At 43.3% G+C, this 24,303-nt stretch overlaps 1 pseudogene across 1 annotated transcript in view; it reads left to right on the forward strand.

The window, feature by feature from the left end:
- Window positions 1-741: 741 nt before the first annotated feature.
- The window catches only part of LOC308260203 (heterogeneous nuclear ribonucleoprotein D-like), a 66,001-nt pseudogene continuing 42,439 nt past the window's right edge, over window positions 742-24,303 (forward strand). Inside the window, exons 1-4 of the transcript in view lie at window positions 742-808; window positions 4,201-4,667; window positions 5,096-5,544; window positions 9,234-9,298. The product of the transcript in view is annotated as a heterogeneous nuclear ribonucleoprotein D-like (transcript). The remainder of the gene's footprint in view (window positions 809-4,200; window positions 4,668-5,095; window positions 5,545-9,233; window positions 9,299-24,303) is intronic.

The following is a 24,303-nucleotide window of genomic DNA, read 5'->3' on the forward strand; positions in this document are numbered from 1 at the left end:
CCTTGCAGGCGACAGGCTCCAATCCCCGCTTCACTCAGCCAGAGCTTTTTAAATGGTGTTACTACATCTTTATCCTATTCTGAAGAAGACTACATCAGGATCTAGCCGACAGCCCCCTCCCCTCCATCATGGCTTCTCTGTGAACCTTGCAGCTTCATCACCATGCTTATCAGGTGAGAGGATATGGCTTCAGCAATGAAAAAAAGAGAAACCTACTGTCCAGTAAATATTTATGGAACATGAATACTCAGTGAATATAATATGGCTCCTACCCTCGGAGAGCTCTGGGCTTGAGTTGACTAAACAGGCAGTAGTAATAATAATGTTTAAAGCCAGAGTCAACAAATATTGCTTACTCTGTGCCTAGCCGTGCTCTACTCTTAGTACTCTGTACCAGCCTGCGGCACAGGCACCACCGCTGCCATCTTCACCCAGCTCACCTTCGCGCTGGCGTGCCCCAGCAGTGTGGCTCAATGCCTGAACTCAGACCCGCCTTGGTCTTAGCTTCCTGATCACTGTGCAATGAGGCGAATGACCCCGCAGACAGGAGAGCGCATTAGGAAAGTGCCCAGGGTGCTCCTGGCACCTCACAGAGTCTTCAGGGTCAGGAGATGTTCTGAGAAAGCTAAGCTGAGTCTGGAAGGAAGACAAGGAGGAGTTTAGTCAGGGTCAGAGGAAGGGAGAGAAGTAAGTCTGGGTCCAAGGAGTCTTATGTGCCAAGACCCTAAGCCTCGCAGCAGCATGGCGCACAAAGACCGCGGAGCGTCGGGAAAGCTAAACCGAGGCCAGGGGAAGGGTGCGAGACGGGGTGAGGAGGAGTTGAGGCAAAGGTGGCGGTTGTGGATCTTAACATGTTAGTGCTGAGAGAAATCACAGAGACGGAGCGATGAAGCGAAGCTCCAGGAAATTCTGAATTCAAAAATTACATCCTTTTCATGACATGACGGCCTTTTGTCTTCAAACCAAATTGGACTTGTGAATTTACCTAAATAAGTCTCAAAAATGTTTCTTATTATGTGGAATTATATATTTAACTGCTTACCTTTGTTGAGAGGAATAAAATTGCATTAGAAAGAATATAAAACGACCTCATAAACAGGGCACTGTGTTGCATGCCTGTAATCCTAGCTGTTCTGGATCTTGAAGCAGGAGGATGACAGGTTCAAGGTCAGCCCTAACAAGACTGTGTCCCAACATAAAATGAGATTGAAAAGGGCTGGATAAGCCGGGTGTGGTGGCACAGGCTTATAATCTCAGAGCCTGGGAGGCTGAGACAGGAGGCTCGCACAGGTTTGAAGCCAGACTCAGCTACTTAGTGAGGCTCTCCGCAGCTTAGTGAGACGCTGTTTTCAAATAAAATATAAAATAGGTCTGGGAGTATAGTCCAGAGGTAGAAATTCTCTGGGTTCTGCCTCCAGTACCACACACACCCACACAAAAAAAGGGGTGGAGATGTAGCTCAGTAGAGAGCTTGCCTCACCTTTGCAAGACCCTGAGTTCAATCTCCAGTAAACATACACATTAAAAAAGAAAAAAAAATACACCAGGTTAATATATGATTGGACTATCATCCTTATATTCAACATATATTCTTGTGGAACATCTCCTATCTGGTGGTGTACCCATGGGAAGACACTTCAGTTAAGAAGACAGGTTCTTGAGCTGTTAATATCTCAGCAAATCCTGAGTGTCCTAATCTAAAAGGCATAGTTTTAAGACTTGTAGGATATATAAGTGAAAGGTTAGAGCTGCCCCAGCCCCACAAAGGGGCAGGGCGGGAAGCTAGGAGGTGGAGCCTGGTGATTCCGAGGGGGGACCAAGCCTCCCGGTCAGGAAGAAACGAGTTCAGAGTTCAGAGGGGAGCCCGACAGAGAGACAGGGACGCACTCTCCCCCACCAGCCCCCGCTGGAGGCCGACCTCCCACAAATAAAGCCATCTGTATCAGATTATGGATCTCCGCGTGTCTCTGTGCGCCAGGGGGACAGGCCAATGTACCTTTCAATAAGGGCTTTGCTTCAAGCATCTAATTTTACACATGAAGGAACTAAAAAGGCTAAGTGATGTACCCAAGTAGATCACACGCTGTTCCGTGTGGTGCTGGGACTTGACCCAGTGTCTCACACTTGGCAGCCATTGCTCTTTCCAGGACAGCCCATGCTCATGTGATATGAACCATAGGTTCAAGGGAACTGTTTGAAGCCAGGCACGGTGGCACATGCCTGTAATCCCAGTATTTGCGGGGCTGAGATAGGAGGATCACAGGTTTGAGGACAAGCTCAGCAGTTAAATGAGACCCTCAACACATAGCAAACCCCTTTCACAATTAAAAAAAATAAAACAGAACTGGGGCTATTGCTCAGAAGTATAATATCCCTGGGTTCAATCCTAAGTGTCACCAAAGCTGGGGTTTGGAAGAGAAAGAAAAAGAGAGAGAGAGAGAGAGAGAGAGACTGAGAAAAGAGAGAAAGAGAGAGGTGCTGGGCAAGAAATCAAGGAGGACTGGAAGTCAGGATTCTCGTTGGAACACTGATTTAAAAATCTAACATTCTCCCTTTCTTAGAAAGTAACAGCCTTGGCCGGGCGTGGTGGCGCACGCTTGTAATCCCCGCGCTTGGGAGGCAGAGACAGGAGGATCGCGCAGGTTCGAAGCCAGCCGCGCTCACTGGCTTAAGAGACCCTGTTTCCAAATAAAAATGTAAAAATAGGTCTGGGAGTGTACCCCGGAGGTAGAAGGGCTTCCAGGAACCCAAGTACCACCAAAAAAAATAAATAAATAAAAAAAAGAAAGTAACAGCCTACCCACTTCTAGTTCACCATCATCTAGGTTCCAAAAGTATTTTCCCATTCTTTATGACACTGAGCTTCCAGTTGCCCCATGACACCTGCAGAAATGGCCTGCCGATATTGACACCCCACTTGATAAATGAGGAAGCTGAGTGTTAAATAGTTTCTGTGGCATGAGATGGTTGCAAAGAAGCACACTAACAGCAGGCTCAGTTGCCCAAGTCTCAATCCACAAAAGCACCAGAGCATTGCTGGAATTCCTCAGCGCTGTAGGGCTGCTTGGCTGGGGCTCCTACCAACATTCACAACACAGGATGAAATGTAAATGCATTCCACTTCCGCTGGAGCTGGAGAGGGAAGTGTCCTTGAAAAGGAATGTCAGGAGACTCTTAGGGCTTCAGAACTGTCTTTGCTGAGATTTTCTGTGACATTTCATACACGCACATTTCTAGGTCTAATTAAATCCCTCTTCCTGTCCTATGAAGACCCAAAGCTGACAGCTGAATTCTGACACTGAGCAACCATTGCATGGCACCAGGACAAAGACGGGTGTTTTTTTAAAATTTATTATTTGTTTGATTTTTGCAGTTCTGCTTTGGATTTATATTTTTAAATAATTTTTATTGGGGTATTGCACTTGTGCGTGATAGTGAGATTCACTATGATACATTCTGGGTTTTTTTTTTTTTTTTTTTTTTGGTGGTACTAGGGTTCCTGGGAGCCCTTCTACCTCCGAGCTACACTCCCAGACCTATTTTTATATTTTTATTTGGAAACAGGGTCTCTTAAGCCAGCAAGGCTGGCTTCAAACCTGCGCAATCCTCCTGTCTCCGTCTCCCAAGCACAGGGATTACAAGCGTGCACCACCATGCTTGATACATGCGTGATACATTCATATTTGACCTGGTTCACTCCCCATAGTTTTCCTTTCCCTCCCTTCTCCCCTCCCTGTGCAGGAGAAAGATGTGGGGAGTGGATGAAACTCTGTGCTGAGATCAGCCAGACTCAGAAAAAACAAAGGCCTCATTTTTTTTCCCCCTCTTGTATCTGGAAGCTAGAGAGAAAAATAGAAAGAAAGGGACCTTGAGAAAATTAGGAGACCAGCAGAGTGATGGAGGTGGGCGCTGAGATTCAGGAAAGGAAACCAGCCAAATACTGTTATGCGCCTATGTGAATGTATCTATGTGAATAAGAGGTACTTTAGAGATTCTTCTTTTTTTATTTGTATTTTATTTGTGGTACTGGGGGTGGAACCCAGGGGCTTTTCTACCTCCGGGCTATACTCTCAGACCTATTTTATACTTTATTTGGAAACAGGGTCTCACTAAGTTGCTGAGAGCCTCACTAAGTAGCTGAGGCTGGCTTCGAACCCGTGCAATCCTCCTGTCTCAGCTCCCAAGCGCGGGGATTACAAGCGTGTGCCACCACGCATGGCTTCCACCACTATGTAAAATCCAGCTCCATACAACGCTCTGCTACTCCTGTGGGGACCCCAACTGCGTGTCAGCACTCCCCTGACAGCTCCACCACCCAGGAGGATGGAAAGGGGTACAGCAACGTGGAGCGGTTCTCAGAGGGATCCAGGATCAACACGAGCAAGAACCAGCAGGACGACAGCTGCAGATGGCACAGTTCAGACAGACCCAGTCACTGGAAGAGCAAGAGGATTTGGTTCTGTGCTTTTCAAAGATTTTGTTAGTGTTGATAAGGTTTTGGAACTGAAAGAACATAAACTGGATGGCAAATTGATAGACTCCCAAAGGGCCAAAGCTTTAAAAGGGGAATAAACTCTTTAAAAGGGGGTTTTAAAAGGGTGGATTGAGCCCAGATACATCTGAAGAGCAAATTAAGGAATATTTTGGAGTCTTTGGGAAAATTGAAAGTATTGAACTTAAGCCGGGCGAGATGGTGCATGCTTGTAATCCCAGCATCCCAGAGGCTGAGACAGGAGGATTGCGGTTTGCAGACAGCCTCAGCTACTACTTAGTGAGGCCCTCTGCAACTTAGTGGGACCCTGTTTCAAAATAAAGAATAAAAGCCGGGCGTGGTGGGGCACACTTGTAATCCCAGAGCTTGAGAGGCTGAGACAGGAGGATTGCACAGGTTCGAAGCAGCCTCAGCTACTTGGCTCTCAGCAACTTAGTGAGACCCCGTTTCCAAATAAAGTATAAAATAGGTCTGGGAATATAGCCCCAGTACCACCAAAAAAAATTTTAAATAAAATAAAAAATAGGACAGGGTGTATAGCTCGGAGGCTGAATGCCCCTCGGTTCCATCCCAAACCCACAAAAAAAAAAAAAAAAAAGAAAGAAAATATTGAACTTCCCATGGGTACAAAAACAAATGAAAGAAGAGGATTTTTGCTTTATCACATATACAGACGAAGAGCCAGTAAAGAAATTGTTAGAAAGCAGATACCATCAAATTGGTTGTGGGAAGTGTGAAATCAAAGTTGTGCAACCCAAAGAGGTGTGTAGGCGATGGCAGCAACGACAGAAAGGAGGAAGAGGTGCTGCAGCTGTGGGAAGAGGTGGTGCTCGGCGTCGAGGCCGAGGTCAGGGCCGAAACTGGCCCAAGGATTTAACAACTGTTATGATGAAGGGTACGGAAATTACAGTAGCGGCCATGGTGGTGGGCTATGGCAGGTATGACGATGCTGGGTATAACTGGGGGAACTGTGGAATGGACGAGGATATGCAGGCCACAGTGGTCAGCAAAGCACTGATGGCGAGGCCTCTCGAGGGGCGGCAATCACCACAGTAAGTACCAGCCACACTAAGGGAGGACATGGGAGAAGACAGGAGATGCTAAGGAAAACATCCTCAGGACGGCGCTGAAGACTGGTCTTCTGTTGATCTAAGACGATTATTTTGTAAAAGACTTTCTAGTGTACGAGACAACTATCCAACTGTATGGAGCGGCCATTTAGTTTTCTGTTTTTACTTTGTCCTTTGCTATCTGTGTTATGACTCAATGTGGAGTTGGGTTTATACAAATTTTATTTGTATAATTTCACGTTAGGGTCTCACTAGGTTGCCGAGAGTCTCACTACATTGCTGAGGCTGGCCTCAAACCTGCAATCCTCCTATCTCAGCTTCCCAACTACTGGGATTACAGGCATGTGACACCACTCCTGACTGTTCAGATTGTTCACAAAAATCTGATAAAGGTCAGGCATGGTGAAGCTCGCTTATAATCTCAGTACTCAGGAGACCCAAGACAAGAGGATCACAGGTTCAAAGTCATTCTCAGCAATTTAGTGAAACTCTTGTTGCAAAATAAAAATAAAAATGGCTAGGGGGTGAAGCTTGAATATAGAATGTCCCTGGGTTCAATCTCCAGTACCAAACAAAAACAAAACCAAAATAACCCATCTGTAGTAAGTGATTGTAAACAACAGGGGCCCTGCTGTCCTGTAGAGCAGCACACCGTGTTCCTCCTGTGGAACTGTGTTTTGGTTCCTGTTATCCCACCTCCTTCTGCTCTTCCCAGCCTCTAGTGACCACCACCTGCTCTCTTCTTCTGTGAAATCAATTGTTTCGGATTCCACATGTGAGTGCGTGGCTCAGCATGGTGCTCTGTGCATGGCGCTCTGTGGGTGCTTCTGCCCTCCCCTCTCCCAGTGCTCAGCACAGAATAAGTTGTGCATCCTGAGAAGCTGGGCCTCCCCTTTCCCTCCTGTCAAACTCAGAGTAACTACTCAGTAGCTCTCAGTCTGTAGAAACTCTTCAGAAATGGGCCACAGCCCAAGAAAGACACAAAGTTGGTATTTTCCCCATATAGAGCCAGCCCTTGGTACCTGGGCTCTGTGAGACTCCTCTGCACCCCATTCAGCCTCTCCTTGGCCCTGTTTCCCCACAACCATCCTTATCTGGTCCTTTAATTCACACCTCAGCTGTACTAAGCTCCCAGCTTAATTTATGACTATTCCCATCCAGATATCCTTTATCCTTTCTTGTCCATGACTTCAATATTAACTCTCTCCTTTCTTTCTTTTCTTGTTTTCTTCCTTTCCTTCCTTTCTTTTTTCTTTTTCTCTTTCTTTCTTTTTTTTTTTTATTGAAACAGGGTCTCATTAAGTTGCCATGGACTTGTGATTCTCCTGTCCCAGCCTCCCAAGTTCTGGGATTACAGGCGTGCACCTTCACACCTGGCTTAACTCTCTCGTTTCTCAAACTTTGTTTCCCTCCACTTCTCCAGGGTTCACTATGAGAATTTGTTTCTGTGGGCTGTTTCCAGAGGTACTTCATCCGTTACCAACAGGCTCCCTAATAGTTACCTTCATGATTAACACAGAGTTATTTATAGAGGCTGCTGAGGCCAGTCCATGACATGCTTAGCTCTAGCTAGGTCCACACAATGGTAACTTCTGCCAAGGACAGATGTGCTCCTGTGCTAGATTAATTGACTGAACAGGTTTTCCAGGTAGATTTCTTTTTTCCTGTGAGATTTTATTCATGGTCATGACCTTCAGCTGCTGATATAAAGAAACTAGTTAAACAGCTTCAAAAGGTCAAGTGAAAAGGAAGCTGATCAAGCTAAGTGCTCATTAAAAATAAATGAAAGAGGTTTTTCTTCTTGATACTAGGGGTTGAACCCAGGAGATTTTACCAAGGCTTCAATCCTGCAGTCCTGCAATCCTCCTGGTTCAAGCTCCCACATACTGGGATTACAGGTGTGCATCACCATACCCGGCTGAGAGTTATTATATCTATAAAGACTTTTAGGTTTTTGTTTTGAAATGTAGAAATGTAGAATCAGTGGGTGGTTAATTTGGATTATTTATTTAGTTTTATCTGTTGTGATATTTGAAGGGGCTAGAAAATCAAAACAAGAGTTTATTCCAGAATAGGGTCTTTGTAGACACAATGTCCAGGGCCACAACTTTTCTGAGTTCAGACCACTTCCAAAAATTGCCCAGAACTATCTTGAAAATTGGCTGACCAAGGAAAAGACAGAAGCTAGCTATAAACTGGGCATGATAGCACACATTTGTAATCCCAGTACTTGGAGACTGGGACAGGAGGATCACAGGTTTACAGCCAGCCTCGACTATTTAGTGAGGCTTCCGCAACTTAGTGAGACCTTGTTTCAAAATAAAAAACAAAAAATAGGGCTGGGGGTGTAGCTCAGAGGTAGAATGCCCTTGGGTTCCATCCCCAGTAACCATCCCCTCCTGGCAAAAAAAAAAGAAAAAGAAAAAGCTAGCTGTAAATGAGGAGTTCAGCTGGTCAGTCTGGACTGGGTAGCCAGGGTTAAAACCAGTAGCTCCTCGGGGGCCCTGTTATATCCACTTCAACCCCTCATCCTATAGTACACTCAGTTTTTAAATCAGAAAATTCAAGCACGTTCTAGGCTGATCACTGGCTGAGAGAGTACAGGGAAGAAAGAAGCAAGACTTAACTTGTAACCTCAAGGTAACTGTGGAGCAAAACAAATGAAGGAATCTATTGTTACCAAAGGGCACTTTCCCAAGGCACCCTGAGGCATAGAATTAGCAGACCAAGACACATGACTCTTTCTTAACTCACCTCCAGCTTGGAATCACATGGTTGCTGTAAATGGTATTTGGAGAGAAGTGTCTGTTTTTCTGCTTTCTCGTGTGTCTATTAAAATATGGTGCTGTGAGCAGGGTATTTTTTTGAGGGGGTGGTACTGGGGTTCTTGGAAACCCTTCTACCTCCGGGCTACACTCCCAGACACTTATTTTTTATATTTTTATTTGGAAACAGCGTCTCTTAAGCCAGCGAGGCTGGCTTCAAGCCTGCATGATCCTCCTGTCTTGGCCTCCCAAGCACAGGGATTGCAAGCGTGCGCCACCACGCCCAACTTTAGCAGGGTATTCCTCATGGACTTTCTTGGTAACCTTCAGCTTGCAGAGGGTCACTTTATATTAGTGTATTTTTCATGAAACAAGTGGTCAGGAAGAATAGTTAATGCACAGCTGCAGGTAAATGGGGTTCAGATGGTCTTAATTATTATTATTTTGTACTGGGTTGATTAAACACAGGCATTCTACCTCTGAGCTATGTCTTGAGTCTTTTTTTTTTTTTTTTTTTTTTTTTGTGGTACCAGGGATGGAACTCAGAAGCATTCTACTTCCAAGCGACACTCCCAGCCCTATTTTTTATTCTTTATTTTGAAACAGGGTCTCACTGAGTTGTAAAGGGCCTCACTAAGTAGCTGAGGCTGTCTGTGAACCTCGATGCTCTGGTGTCTGTGTCCCAAAAGCTGGGATTACAAGCATGCGCTACGACGCCCGGCTCCTTGAGTCCTTTTTAATGTTTAATTTGAAACAGGGTCTGCTAAGTTGCTAGATGGTCTTGTTAAATTGCTGAGACTAGTCTTGAACCTGCAATCCTGTCTCAGCCTCCCAAGTATTGAGTATTACAGGCATGCATCACCATGTCCAATTGGTCTTAACTATTTAGATCTGGTGTCCATGTAGGAACAGAGCTTTGGAAAAATAATGGGTGTAATGGAGCCCCGCTGCTGGACACCAAAACTGCAATGGTGCCCTGCCTTTGGGCACTGAAACATTAAAGGTGTGAAATGTCGACATAGGTTCTTATTCCTAGCTAGTTTAGAAAAAATAGCCAGAACTATACTGCTACAAGCTTAAGCAAATTTTATTATTATAAAGGTAGAAAGAAGGGACAGTATAATAAAGCACTGCATCAGAGGGGTGCAGTGAAATGCCTTGAAAATAAGACACTGAGCCGGGCATAATGGCTCACGCTTGTAATCCCCGTGCTTGGGAGGCAGAGACAGGAGGATCACGCAGGTTTGAAGCCAGCCACGCTGGCTTAAGAGACCCTGTTTCCAAATAAAAAAATATAAAATAGGTCTGTGAGTGTAGCCTGGAGTTAGAAGGGCTTCCAGGAACCCCAGTAGCACCCCCCCACAAAAAAAAAGAAAGAAAAGAAGACACTGAAGTTTTTGAACATGGAACAGTTTTTATAAGGATTCATTACCTCTCATCCTGCTTAACCAATGATAAGTCAGGTCCTTCCCCTCCCCCATGTGATCTCACAGTGGGAGCAGGAGGCAGACCCCAGGAGGTGGAACCCTGGAAGCAGAAAGCTCTTGAGATTCCAGGTGCCTCGAGACTCCAAATATCATAAGATAGACTCCAGATATCGCGAGACTACAGGTGCCGCAAAACATACTTGAGATCGTGAGACTACAAATGTAGCAAAAGAATCGGCATGCCTATAAAACATCGGTGCCTCTGATCCACCATGTGATTCAGCAGGCCGATCAGGACTATGTGCAACTCTCCAGACCATGGCCCATCAGTCCCTTCCCCCACGGCCAGCTGACTCCCTGGAGGGTGCCAGGTTGGGTCTGAATAAAGCAGCGGTTTCTGGTAACCCGGTTGGTGTTTTTACCTCCCTCCTAAATTCCCTGACTCGATTTTCAACCTTTCAGCCAATTGTGTTTCTATTTGCTCCTGACATGTAGGTGTGGGCCCACCCATTATCTCTGGTGCAAGCCTTTTGATATGATTCTGAGGATTCACTATCTCCCATCCTGCTTGACCAAAAGCCTTTTTATCTACCCTGATGCAGGTGTTAGCCAGCTCCTCATCTCTGTTGCAAGTCTTTGTTAAGACCAAGATATGTTACTTGGTTAACAAAGTAGGGGTCACATGGTATCTGCCCTCTTTGAGGAAGGCCTGTACCATCCTCCCATATCCTTGGGGAGTTTTAGCCTATCTGCTAGAAGTTATTTTTATGTAAACTTGTCTTTAAAATATGAAGGCCCTGGGTTACAACTCTTTTGTGTACTTGGTAATCACTTTTGGTTAACAGCTGCCTCCCTGCCTGCCTGAGTGTCTGCCCAGCACCTAGGCCCTTACTACTTTTTACATTTTGAAATTAATACCAAAGCAATTTTCCAATACCAGCACACTCCTCATCAATGGGTAGTAACTATGAAATTGAAACGGGGTTTCTTGAGAAGAAACCTGGTGTTTCCTTAAGATGAAACAGTTTCTTGAGAAGAAACTCGGCGTTTCCTTACCAGGTTCTTGTCTACGGTGAGCAAAGAATGACACCCACAGACCACAGGAAGGAGAGTAAAAGGTTTATTGGAACTAGCAGGGAATAGGGAAAAGTGGCCAAACACCCCTAAGGGCTGTTGGAACTTTTGATGTCCAGCAGCTGCCTTCAGGTCACTACCTGAGTGTATCCCAGGCCAAGTGCCTTCAGTTGCAAGCTGCTTTCTCCCAAAGTCCACACGATCTGCCAGAAAGGAATAAGGAAAGTGGCAGAACACCTCTAATGGCTATCGGGGCTCTGGTGTTCAGCAGCTGCCTTCAGGTCACTACCCAAGTGTATCCCGGGCCAAGTGTCTTCAGTTGCAAGCTGCTTTCTCCCAAAGTCCACGCGATCTGCCAGAAAAGAAGTGCAGGTCACCCCTAGGGGCCCTGGTCGGCCTTGATGTCCAGCAGAGGCCTTCAGGTCACTACTGGAGTGTAACCCAGGCCAAGTGCCTTCAGTTGCACTCCACTTTCTCTCAAGGCTAATGCGACCTGTGAGAGAGAGAAAAGCTCCCCAAAGGGGAGGGGTTCCCAGAGTGGGTAACCATCCTGGTGACTGGTCTAGGGGTTTATATATGTCTGCATGTCTTCTATTGCTTGGAGTTTGGGAGGAAGTTCTTAAATTTGCATAGGGTATTTGCATGTCCTTTGAAGGGTTTCCTTTCAGTAGGAGTGTCAGACTTGCTCCAGTGATGTCTCCTGGGTTTGTTGATTAGTAAACAGATGGTTTTGTGAAGGTTTGGTCCTTCTTATCTCTGAACCTTGGAAGAGCTGGTCTCTTTTAGGAGCCTTGGAAGTTAATTAGTATTCGTCGCCCCTCAGGAAATTAAGTTTTTTCTATCGAGGCCTCTTCCCTATCTGCCTATTTCCTTTCTACCTCCTAAAAATGCTTAATATGTTCCAGAGTTTGGGCTAGAAGTTTTAAGTGTCCTAATTTACTCCTTAAAATAGTCCAGTTGGGCAGTTATTATTTCCATCATCATCATTATTATTATATTTTTATTTTTGTGGGTCTGGGGATGGAACCCAGGGGCATTCAACCTCTAAACTACACCCCCTGCCCTATTTTGTATTCTTTATTTTGAAACAGGGTCTCACTAAGTTGCAGAGGGCCTCACTAAGTAGCTGAGGCTGTCTGCGAACTGTGATACTCTGGTCTCAGCCTCCCAAATGCTGGGATTACAAGCGTGCACCACCACACCCGGCTTATTATTATTATTCTGAGGAAGCTACACCCCCAACTCTTTTTTAATTTTTTATTTTGAAACAGAGTCTCACTAAGTTACTGTTTCTTCAAGCTTCTGTGGCTGACCTTGAATCCATGATCTTCCATCCAGTACAGGAATTGCAGGCGTGAGCCTCCCAAGTATGGGGATTACAGGCCTGAGCCACTGTGCCCAGCTACTACTTCCCTTCTTATAACTAAGAGCATAGTCATGCCCAAAGAGGCTGCGTAACTTGGCCAAGGTCACAGAGCTGGTAATTAGCAGAGAGAGGTTTCAAAGCCCTGTCTGCCTCCAGATCTGCTGGGTGCTAGCAAGGGCACATTGCCTCACCTGCGGGAAGGGAGAGCCAGTGCTGCCTTTGTTTGCCCCTACAGGCTGAAGAGCTAAAAGGAGAGGTCAGGCACTTGTTATTTCCTTACACCTTTGTCTCCAGTTCTCCTCCTCTTATGCTTCACACCCCATCCCCACTGCACTGTCATGCTGAGTTCTGTGGCAGTGCATACGTAGCCATCAAGGAGACGGGCTCTCACATAGCCCCACTGTGATGTTACTCTCTAGTCAGGGCGTGGTGTGGGTGTGTACAATCTGGCCAAAAATTTACAACTGCCTCTTGATAAGACCTCTGAAAAAGATGACTCAAGGCAGCAGAGATAAGCACTCCATCACCAGGAAGGCTACCTGCGCTCCACACTCCAGGAGGGATAGAGCACGGATGTGCAAGATTCCTGGAGTGGGCAGGTTCTGAAGATGGAAGAAGGAGCCAGGCATGGTGGGACATACCTGTAATCCCAATACTTGGGAGGCTGAGACAGGAGGACTGCAGGTTTGAGCCCAACATGTGGTAATTTAGCGAGACCTTGTTTCAAAATAAAAATTAAAATAAGCCGGTGGTGTAGCTCAGAAGCCAAATGCCTCTGGGTTCAACCTCTGGCACCCCCCCCCAAAAAGGAACCCCCCCAAAAAGGAACCCCCCCCCCAAAAAGGAGTTATTTGGAGGCAGTAGAATCAGGAAACGGAGAGGACATGAAAGTGTGTTTGGAGCAGTGAGGGCACTAGGTTACTCCAGCTGGGCATTGGGAGAGGTGTCAAAAGAGGCTTTCGAGAAAAGCAAGCTGACCCTGGATTACGTGGGTCTCTGGAAACAATGCAGAGATACTGGTTTGAATTCATTGCAATAAATGAGATTCACAGTGTAAACCTCCAGGCCTATACCAGCGCTTGGCAATCTGTGGGGGCTGTCGTGAAATATTAACAGAGAGCTGGGGCTTCTGAAAGAAGGGTGACCTCCAGTTGGACTCTAACTTTGCATTTATTAGCAGTGTGGCCTTGGTTTACTTCCTTAATTCCTCTGTGCTTCAGTTTACTCATCAGTAAAATTTGAATAATTTCCATCTTGTTAAGGATTGGGAGAATATGGTTTGGGGAAACTGCTCCCGGGGACCCCTGCTAGGGTCCCAGACACACTTTCCCCTAACCCATAACAAAACCCCAAACAACCAAAAACAGAAAAAAAAAAAAAATGCAGGTTCTTGTCCTAAGCTATGAATAAATATGCATAGCTTGGACAGTTGCTGAAGATTTAAAGAAGTTTATTAGAAAGATAGAATACAGAAAATAGAAATACAGCTCCATACCAGACTGGCATAGAGGGGTGACTCGAAATGAATACACCAAAGGGATTACACGTGGACCGGACTTTTTATACCCATGACCTCCATCTTGTTTATGTAATTCTGACATAGTGAATATCCCTGTAAGGTACCTCCCCTTACCCTGTAAGGTACCTCCCCCAACAAGGTGTGGCAGGGTGTCTCCTTTCATGAAGGTCGACCCCTCCTACCATCTTAGCTAGTTTATCCAATCATGTAGATCTGTCTTTAGACAGAGAAAGGCCTAGTTCTCCTCTCCTACTGACTTGTTAATCACCTTTAGCTAGGTTAATTTACATTGGAATAGTTGCCTGCTTTTAGGCAGAAACCAAGTCCTTGCACAGATTTGCCCCTCGTCCAATTTTTGAAATATATTAATAATCATAGCTTTCTCAAATCTTCCAAGGCCATTCCCAATACTGGTACACATCTCACATGTTCATAGAGCAGGGTCAACAAACTTTCTTTCTTTCTGTCTGTCTGTCTGTCTGTCTGTCTTTCTTTTTTTGCAGTACTGGGGATGAAACATGGGCATTCTCCCTCCAAGCTACACCACAATCCTCCTGTCTCAGCCTCCCAGATGCTGAGATCACAAGCATCAAGCATGCACCACCGCGCCTGGCTTTCTTGCTTTCTTCCTTCCTTTTTTTTTTTTTTTTTTTGGTGGTACTTGGTATTCACACACACACCAAACAGCAGGCCAGCCAAATTTGGCCTTTGGGCTATAATTTATCAATCTCTATTATAAATTAAATTAAAAGACCTAGTACAAAATAAAATTTAAGTTACCACTCCAACTTTTTTTTTTTTTTTTTTTTGTGGTATTGGGGATGGATCCCAGGGTCCCTCTACCTCCAGGCTACACTCCCAGACCTATTTTTTCTATTTTATTTGGAAACAGGGCTTCACTAAGTTGCTGAGAGCCTCACTAAGTAGCTGAGGCTGGCTTTGAACCTGCACCATCCTCCTGTCTCAGCCTCCCAAGTCCTGAGATTATAAGCGTGCGCCACCACTCCCAGCTACCACTTCCAACTTTACTCCTCAAACTGGATTGTGTCCTCATTACTATACTCTGTTGTGTTTGATAGTTATACATACATTCTTTACCACCTGTTTTTCTGTTGTGATGGCCGTAATATATATTGTCCCAGGGACTTCAAAACCAACAGAGTCGTGGAGGTTCCTAATAAATGAAAACCATGTCCATTTTTCTGGGCATGAGGCAGCCCCTCCTTTCTAGGCACTTAAGGCTAAGCACACAGCGCTGGAGCTCCGCCTGCGAACACGAACACTTGTACTGGAAATGTGGAAGAACGGGCGCCACCTACCGGACATTTACAGAACTCAATCGAATTCTGTTTCACTACTCCAGAGGACTGGGTCTTGAAGGCAGTTTAAGCTTTACAAACCTTCTCATGCGTTACCTTAACTGATCAACAATTGTTTTGGGAGATGGTTTTGGTCTTGAAATTGAAAAAGACATTGCTAAGGACTGAATCAAGGTTGACCTTCATGGGGTGAAGCAATAGAGGGAGCCAAGTAGGTGTCGGGGTACTCAGTGGAAAGACTCAGCGCGGCCAGCAGTGGGGACCTTGCCCACCTCACAAAGCACCTGGAAATATATATATATATATATATATATATATATATATATATATATATATGTGTGTGTGTGTGTGTGTGTGTGTGTGTGTGTATGTGTGTGTATGTATGTATATATATATCTATATATCTATATATCTATATATATATATATATAGAGAGAGAGAGAGAGAACTATATATGCAACATAGCAGGACGAACTACAACAAGAACTCATTATTCTGTCTCACTAGAACCTCTCCCATTGCAGCAAGGCGTGGTGGCGCACACTTGTAATCCCTGCGTTTGGGAGGCGGAGACAGGAGGATCGCACAGGTTCGAAGCCAGCCTCAGCTACTTAGTGAGGCTCTCAGCAACTTAGTGAGACCCTGTTTTCAAATAAATATAAAGTAGGTCTGGGAGTATAGCCCGGAGGTAGAAAGCCTCTGGGTTCCACCTCCAGCACCACACACACACACACACACACACACACACACACACACACACACAAACTCTCCCATTGCAAAAAGCTAGAAAGTGCTAACTGTCCTTGATATTCTGTGGACAAGGTCAAACTAGCCAGCAGGGATGACTTACTGGTTCTTCACCAAAGCTGCCTTTTGGGGTCGCAGTGCACTCACTTGCAACCGGCTTTTCTTCACTGACCCCCCTCCACCCATTAGCCACTTTTATAGTTGAGGAGTGTTTTTTTGGTTACGGGACCAAACCTCTGGGATCTACTTTGCAGAGCATATACATAGCCATCCTGGAGCCCTTTGGTAGTCACCCTGGGAAGACTGAAAACATAAGGGTAAAAAATAAGCCAGACCATGTTAAAAAAAAAAAAAAAAAAAAAGAGAGAGACCCACTTTTGTTCCGTAGAGTAAAACCTCAATCATCTAGACACTGATTCCCCCTCTGAACTATGAAACTAACATGATTTGCAAGGTAAATTCAGACTGTGACAGAAAATAGCTTAAGAGAACAAATACCTGAAAAGCACTGAACAAAATTTCCCCAAAATTTCATAACCTTCCAAATCACTGAATCTACAGATATCAAAATGGGTGAAGTCCCAGACAAGGAATTAATCAGTGAACAAGAAAAGAAATAAAGAATAAACTGAGAGAGAAAATACAGGAGGCGAAAGAACAATTCAATAGAGAGATATTCTCAAAAAGAGCCAAAGATAAATTATGGAAATGAAAGACTCAATAAACAAATAAGAAATTCAGTTACTGGGTGTGGTGGCACATGCCTGTAATCCCAGTACTTGGAAGGCTGAGACAGGAGGATTGCAGGTTCAAGAACAACCTCCCCAAGTAAACTCTCAGCAACCTAGTGAGACCCTGTTTCAAAATAAAAGTAAAATTTGGCTGGAGTCTAGCTGGGAGGTAGAATACCTTTGGGTTAGAGCCCTTGTACAAAGGAAGTTGGAAGGAAGGAAGGAAAGAGAGAGAAAAGGAAATTCATAATAGATCCAGTCATAAAGTAGACAGAGCTTCAGGCCTTGAGAACAAGTTAGATGAATTTCAACACTCAGTTACCATTAAAGTTTTTTTTCTGTGTGTGTGTGGTACTGCAGGTGGAACCCAGGGGCTCTTCTACCTCCGGGCTATACTCCCAGACCTACTTTTATACTTTATTTGGAAATAGAATCTCACTAAGTTGCTGAGAGCCTCACTAAGTAGCTGAAGCTGTCTTCGAACCTGTGCGATTCTCCTGTCTCAGCCTCCCAAGCGCTGGGATTACAAGCGTGCGCCACCACACCCGGCACCAATAAAAAATTTTTAAAAAAGGAAAACACTATTGTGAGATTGTACAAGAACCCTGGCATAGCATTAAGAGACAAAACTGAAGAATCATTGGAATCAAAGAGGTATCTGAGATACTGGCTAATGACATTGATGGGCTTTTCAATTAAAATGAAATGAACATCCATATCCAGTATACATTCAAAAATCCAAATATAAAGGATTAAAAAAGGACCCTTAGCTGAGCCTGGTGGTACATGCTTGTAATCCCAGCATTTTGGAAGCTGAGACCGAGGACTGCAGTTCGCAGTCCGTGGACAGCCTCGGCTACTTAGGCCCTTTGCAACTCAGTGAGACCCGGTTTCAAAATAAAGAAAGAAAAAATTAGGGCCAGGGGTGTAGCTCGGGGGTATAATGCCCCTGGGTTCTGTCTCCAGTACCAAACAGAAAAAAGAACCCTTCAATGACACATTAAATTGCCTAACATAATTTAAATGTCTAACATAAACTGGGAGTGGTGGCACATACTTGTAATCCCAGCATTTGGGAGACTGAGACAGGAGGATTGTGGTTCAATGACAGCCTCAGCTACTTAGTGAGGCCCTTTGCAACTTAGTGAGAGCCTGTTTCAAAATAAAGAATAAAAAATAGGACTGGGGGTGTAGCTTGGAGGTAGAATCCCCTGGGTTCCATCCCGTACCACAAATAAATAAATAAATAAAAATAAAATGTCTAGCATACAGACCAAAGATGGACTTTTAAGAGTATGAAAATAAAAAACGCAGGTAACATTTAGAGCTAAAAACAAAGAGAATTACTTCTGATCTCTCAGCAGAAACTCTAAAATTCAGGCGGGCTTGAAATGATGTATTTCAATCCCTGAAAGTAAATAACTGCCGACCAAGATTGCTATATCCAGTAAAGCTATCCTGAAGGAGAAATAAAAATCTTGAAAGATAAGTATAAAGTAAAAGAATTCCTGACTGCTAACTTTACAGAAAATACCTAAAGAATTCATGACTACCAGCTTTAGAGAAAATACTTAAAGAAATACTACACACAGAAGAAGGTAAAAAGTAAGCCAGGTGTGGAGGCGCACACTTGTAATCCCAGCATTTGGGAGGCTGAGACCAGAGGATCATGGTTCCTGGACAGCCTCAGCTACTTAGTGAGGCCCTCTGCAACTCAGTGAGACCCTACTTCAAATAAAAAATAAAAAAATAGAACTGGGGGTGTAGCTCGGAGGTAGAATGCCCCTGGGCTCCAACCCCAGTGCCACACACAAAAAAAAAGGAAGGTAAAAAATAAACTCTAGTCAGACCTGTGGCACACTTGTAATCCCAGTACTTGAGAAGCTGAGACAGAAGGATCACAGGTTCAAAGCCAACCTCAGCAACTTAGCAAGGCTCTCAGCAACTTAGTGAACCTGTGTTTCCAAATAAAAGATAAAATAGGGATGAGGGAGCCAAGCGTGGCATCACATGCCTGTAATCTCAGTACTTGGGAGGCTGAGATAGGAAGGTAGCAAGTTCAAGACCACCCTCAGCAATATAATAAGACTGCCAGCAACCTAGTGAGACCCTATTTTAAACAAATAAAATAAATTTGGGGGTGTATCTTAGAGGTAGAATGCCCCCTGGGTTCAATCCCCAGCACTACAAATAAATAAATTAATAATAAATTCTGAATTGATTCATCTAATTAGAAGAGAAGCTAAACCAATGAGTATGAGGACCTAATTTAACATGAGAAATCAAAATAGCAGAAAATAATAAAGCATTGCCCAACTATATGTTGTATGCAAACAAAACAAAACAAAACAACCCCTCATCTTACAGGCAAAGACATATACAGGTTGAAAACGAAAGGTGGAAAATGATACTTCATGTGAATGGAGCCTGAAAGCAAGCAGAAGTATGTGCTCTCAAATCCCATAAAGCAGACTTCACGCCCAACTAATCAAAAGTGACAAAGAAGGTCACTTAATATTGGTAAAGGGTACAATCCAACCAGTAAATGACAGTGAGTACCCCAGTGCACCTAATTACATAAAACAAACACTACTCACCCTAAAGCTCAGATAGATGCTGATACAGTAAAACTGAGTGTTTTTAACACACCTCTCTCACCAATGGATAGGCCATCCAAACATAAAATCAGTAAAGACTCTTCAAACCTAAAAAATACTATAGAACAGATATACCTAACAGATATCTCTAAAATATCCTATCCAACAAAAGCCAAATTTACTGGACATGGTGGCACATGCCTGTAATCCCAGTACTTGTGAGGTTGACAGGAGGATTGCAGGTTTGAGGCCAGCCTCATTAACTTAATGAGGCTCTCTGCAACTTAGTGAGACCCTGTTTCCAAATAAAAAATAAAATAGGGCTAGGGGTGTGGCTTGGAGATAGAATTCCCCTGGGTTACATCCCCAGTAATCCCCCTTCCCACTCAAGCACACACACACACACACACAAAGAGCAGAATTTACTTTTTTCTTTTCAGCTGTTCATGGAAATTCTTCAATAGAGACTAAATTTTAGGTCATAAAGAAAATCTTAGCAAATATAAAATTATTGATATTACCCCTTCCATTTTATCAGATTATACCAGATATATCAGATTATATCAGATGAAAATTAAACAACAGTTACATATATTACTATAAAAACTACATAGGTCTCTAGAGATTGAACAGTACAACTTTGAGCAATGAATGGATCATAGATGAAATTAGGAAAGAAATTTCAAAATTCCTAGAATAAAATGAGAATGGAGATAGAACAACCCAGAATCTCTGGGAAACTATTAAGTCAGTTCTAAGAGGAAAGTTTATAGCTATGAGTTCCTACATTAAAACGTCAGAAGATCCTACATTTTAAAAAAGCCTAATAATAAACCAGGCACACTGACTGATGCCTGTAATCCCAGTGCTTGGGAAGCTGAAGAGGATCGCAGGTTCAAAGCCAGCCTCAGCAACTTAGCAAGGTTCCCTCAGCAACTTAGTGAGACCCTATTTCAAAATAAAAAACATAAAGCTAGAAGCTGGGTGTGGTAGCGCATGCTTGTCATCCCAGCATTTGGGAGGCTCAGACAGGAGGATCACAGGTTCACGGCCAGCCTCAGCTACTTAGTGAGGCCCTCTACAACTTACTGAGACTCTGTTTCAAATAAAGAATAAAAAATAAGGCTGGAGGTGTAGTTTGGAGGTAGAATGCCTCTGGGTTCACACCCCAGTACCGCAACAAATCAACAAACCAACCCATTAAGCTAAGGGTATAACTTGGAGGTAGAATGTCTCTGCATTCAACTTCTAGTCTCAAAAAATAAGTAAGTAAAATAAAACTTATTAATGTATCACAAGATCCTGGAAAAATAAGAATATATCAATTCCAAAACAAATCAAAGGGAAAATAATTAAGATCAAAGGTGAGATTAATTAAATAAAAAATAAAAAGTTCAAAGAACCAATGAAACAGTTTGTTCTTTTAATAAATAAGTAAGGGAGGTGGGTATAGAGACACATGTCTGTAAACCTAGTACTTGGGAGGCTCAGACAAAAGATAGAAGGGTCAAGATCATCCTCAGCAAATTAGCAGGACTCTCAGAAACCTAGAAAGATTCGGTTTTAAACCAAAAAATAAAAAAGGTTCAGTGTTCCTTAGTATTTTAAATCCCCAGTACCACAAAAAATTTAATAAATAAATAAGTAAAATAAAAGCTGATAAAGGAAGGGTCACCACTAACATCTTTGAAATACAGAGAATCATTAGCAACTATTTTGACAATTTATATTTCAATAAATTTGAAGCTCTAGAGGAAATGGGCACATTTCTAGAAACGTATGACCTAACTAAATTTCACCAAAAGAGTATAGAAAACATAAACAGACCAATACCAACCGATGAGAGTGAAACACTAATAAGAAGTCTTCTAGCTGGGCGTGGTGGCGCACGCCTGTAATCCCAGCATTCGGGAGGCTGAGACAGGAGGATCGCAGTCTCGGACAGCCTCAGCTACTTAGTGAGGCCCTTTGCAACTCAGTGAGACCCTGTTTCAAAATAAAGAGATAAAAATAGATCTGGAGGTGTAGCGTGAAGATAGAACACCCCGGGTTCCATCCTCAGTACAAAACAAAACAAAACAACAAAAGTTTTCTAACCAAGAAAAACCTAGAGCTGAGCATGGTGGCTTACACCTATAATCCCAGTATTTGTGAGGCTGAGATAGGAGGCCCACAGATTTGAGAACAGCCTCAGCAAGTAGTGAGATTCTCAGCAACCTAGGGAGATGCTGTTTCAAAATAAAAATAAGGAGTGGTGGTGCCTGCTTGTAATCCCAGTACTTGGGAGGCTGAGACATGTTTGTGGCCAGCCTCAGCTACTTTGTGAGGCCCTCCACAGCATAAGTCCCTGTGTCAAAATAAAAAGTAAAATAGGGCTAGGGATGTAGCTCAGAGGTAGAATGCCCCTGAGTTCAAACACACATACACAAGTTAAAAAAATAAAAATAGGGCCGGGTGGAGGTGTGTAGCTCAGAGGCAGAATGCCCATGGGCTCAATCCCCACTCAAAAAAAGAAAAGAAAAAAAAAAACAGAAAGAAAAGCCCAGAACTAAATGGATCAAAAGCTGCTCCTCAAATTATTCCATAAAATAAAAATGGTGGGGACACTCCCAATTTCATTCCATAAAGCCAGCGTCACCCTGATATAAAACTGGAGAAGGGCACATGAAGGAAAGAAAACTACAGGCACTATTCCTGATGAAGATAGATGCAAAAATCCTTCACAGAATATTAGCAATTTGTATTCAAAAACACATTAAGAAGATTATACATCATAATCAAGTTGATTTTATTCAAGGGGTATGGTTCAATATATGCAAATCACTAAATGTAATTCATAACATAAAAAGAATTAACAAAAATAAAAATAACAGGATCATGTTCATAGATGCAAAAAGGGTCTTTGACAAAATTTGGCCCCCATTCATGCTACAAATACTGAAGAATTGGGAATAGAAGAACTTAACCCGATGCATAAAGGCAGTGTGTGATAAATCCAAAATCAACGTTATACATAATGCAGAAAAATGAAAACGTTACCTGTAAAATTAGGAATAAGACAAGGATGTCCATTCTCACCTCTCCTAGTCACTGTGAACCTTGAAATTTTAGCCAGAGAAATTAGGCAAGAGAAAGACATTAAAGGGACACAAATAGGAAAGGAAGAATTAAATCACCACTGTTCCCCGGGCGTGGTGGCGCACGCTTGTAATCCCCGCGCTTGGGAGGCAGAGACAGGAGAATCGCGCTGGTTCGGAGCCAGCCTCGCTGGCTTAGGAGACCCTGTTTCCAAATTTAAAAATATAAAATAGGTCTGGGAGTGTATCCCGGAGATAGAAGGGCTTCCAGGAACCCCAGTACCGCCAAAAAAAAAAAAAAAGAAGAAGGAGATTCAAGAAACTTTACCAGACTTCTAGAACTGATCGACAAATTGAGCAAAGTAGAAAGATAGAGAATCAACACGCAAACATTGATAGCTTTTACATACAACAATAGTGAATCTATTCACAAGGCCTAATTTCATACTATACTACAGAGATAGAGTAATAAAAATAGCATGGAACTGGCACCAAAATTGACAGCTAGATCAATGGAACAGAATAGAAGACGCAGAGATAATCCCACAAGGATATAGTCACCTGATCCTTAACAAAGGTGACAAGAGCATACTCGGTCCCCGGCCTTTTTAACAGACGATGCTAGGAAGATGGGGGTCCATACATAGAAGAATGAAACTAGATCCTTAAGTCTTACTCTGCACAAAACTTGACTCAAAGTGAATCAAAGGCCTAGGACTTAGACCAGAAACTCCACAGATTCTATAAAAAAAAAAAAAAGAGGGTCAGCCAGGTGTGGTGGCACACACCTAAAATCCCAGTACCTGGAAGGCTGAGACAGGAGAATCACAGGTTTGAAGCTAGCCTTGGCAATTTAGAGAGAGACTGTTTCTAAAATTAGAAAAATATTTAAAATAAAAAACAATAAAAAACAATAACAAATAGGGCTAGGGCTATACCCCAGCTTTATTTATTATTGATTTTTTGAAACAGGGTCTCACTAAGTTGTGGAGGACCTCACTAAGTAGCTGTGAGCCTGTGATCCTCCTGTCTCAGCCTCCCGTGTACTGGAATTACAAGCATGTGCTACCACACCCGGCTAGAAAAACATTTTTAAAGGGGATTGTGTTGAGCCAGGCATCATGGCACGCATTCACAATCTAGTGGGACTTTGTTTCAAAATAAAGTAAATAAATAAAAGAGGCTCAGAATGTAGCTAGAAAGTAGAATGCCCCTGGGTACATTCTTCAGTACCCCCCCCCACACACACACACAAATTTAAAAGACTGGGGTATAGCTCAAAGGTAGAATGCCCCTGGGTTCCATCTCTAGTATTAAAAAAAAAAAAAGACTAGGAATAAAACACCCTATGACCCAGCTATACTACTTCCTGGTACTTATCCAAAATCAATAAGCTCAGTGTGTTGTAGAGATATGTCTTTATAGCAGCACAATGCCCCCTCTCTGTTCCCCAAAATGTAGCCAAGTGGAGGGAACAATAAGAACCAACTTAGGTGTTCATCAACAGATCAGTGGATTTTTAAAATGTGGTTATTTACACTCAATGGAAATTCACTCACTCATAAAGAAGAACAAAATGCTATTATGTGCAGGAAAATGGATGGAATTGGAGAATATTATGTTAAGTGAAACAAACCAGTCTCAGAAAGTTGAGAGTCACACATTTTCTTTTGCCGGTAGAAGCCGGACAGAAAAAGGGGAAATGAAGCATTCGGGAGGCTGAGACAGGAAGATCGTGGTTCGAGGCCAGCCTCAGCTACTTAGTGAGGCCTTCGCAACTCAGTGAGACCTTGTTTCAAAATAAAGAATACAAATAGAGCATGGGGTGTTGTCCGGAGGTAGAATGCCCCTGGGTTCCATCCCCAATACTGCAAAAAAAAAAAAAAATGGAGGAGATGAGAGGAGAAGATGGGGATCAGAAGGAGGGGAAGGGAAGGATTGCACAGTGCAATTGGCCAAATTATGTTAGGTACATATGTGAATATAGAACATTGAATGCCAGTATTTTGTGTAATTATAATGTACTGTAACACCACTAAAGAAAGGGGATGGTAAAACTGCATGTCCCTGAATATCCCTTTCTGTTCCCCAAAACGTAGCCAAGTGGAGGGAACGATAG

Source organism: Muscardinus avellanarius (genome assembly GCF_963383645.1).
Source record: "Muscardinus avellanarius genome assembly, chromosome: 3".
Taxonomy (NCBI): domain Eukaryota; kingdom Metazoa; phylum Chordata; class Mammalia; order Rodentia; family Gliridae; genus Muscardinus; species Muscardinus avellanarius.